Genomic DNA, 1,224 nt, shown 5'->3' with positions numbered 1-1,224 from the left:
ACTTCCTCACGTTGTTCCTATTCCTCTTGCTTTATTTTTTCTCTGCGACTCTCATGTCAACATGTTTTACTTTTAAAATCTTGTTTAAATATTCTCTCCCACCTCTAGAATGAAAGCCCATTAGAACAGGTTCATTTATATTTTTCATTCAGTTATGTATCCTCAGTGTAGAACATGGTAGATGCCCAGTAAATATTTTTTAAATAAAGATATTAATAAATGAGGATATCGATTCTCATGGAGATTAAGTAACTTGTCCATGATCACATAGGGTAATAAGAGGCAGAATTCTGATTCAGAAACCCATATTCTTAAACTGAGTGGTTCGACCAGAGCTGTCATACTGCAGGCAAGAGGTAAGTCCCCTCCTGAAGTTGTGGCAGTAGGAAAGGGGAAGGCAGACAGAATCGCTGGGTTTGAGAAAAGTTTGGATGTGGAAAGATGCTGAAGAGAATCAGCCCGGGATGGCTCGGGTTTTTAGATTTGGCATAATGAGAAAATGGTAGTGCAATTCATCAGGAAAGAATACAAAAGAGTCTGGGTTTGGGCGGAAAGACGAAAGGATATGTCTAATTCATACTTTTTTTTTTTTAGCATCTACCTAGATTACTAAAAAGTATTGCCAATATTCAGTATGAAGCAAGAAAACCCAAACAGATCCCGATGTCTTCAGTCAGAGGCCCTTGATGAGGCGGGGTGGCCGAATAAAGTATTCTTTAAAAAAAAATCAGTTCCTACAAAGAATAGGAAAATATCCCCAGGAGTGCTTAAAATAACTCTTAATTTTTAAGGCAGATGCTAAAACAAAAGAATGCATCATTCTCTCGTGTAGTTAGGCTGTACTCATATGTTCAGATTATGTTGGTGGCAGGGACTTTCAAGGAGTGACAGTATGGAGCAAGCACTCACACCCAAGTCCAGAGTGGCCTGGAGGGCAGAAAAGCGTGCTTGCGGCCGTACACGCCGCAGCACGTGGCCACCAGCGTACCGAGCCGCGGACTCAGTCTGTCCGCTAGGCGCAGGAAGCTCGCGACTCAAACGACTCCCAACCCCTGCCCGGGCGCGGAGCAGCGGGCACGCAGCTCAGGCTCCGTGCCCTCGCCCGGCCGCGGGCAGACGGCCTCCGGTCCCTAGGCGGCGCTGTGGACTCGCGGGGGCGGCCGCGGCTCGAGCGAGCGCCGTCTCCCTGCTGCGCATGCTCGTCCCTGCCGAGAGCTCGTTTTC

This window comes from Pteropus medius, unplaced genomic scaffold, assembly GCF_902729225.1.
Source record: "Pteropus medius unplaced genomic scaffold, Ma_sr-lr_union100, whole genome shotgun sequence".
NCBI classification, from domain to species: domain Eukaryota; kingdom Metazoa; phylum Chordata; class Mammalia; order Chiroptera; family Pteropodidae; genus Pteropus; species Pteropus medius.
This window is presented reverse-complemented; position numbering follows the sequence as displayed.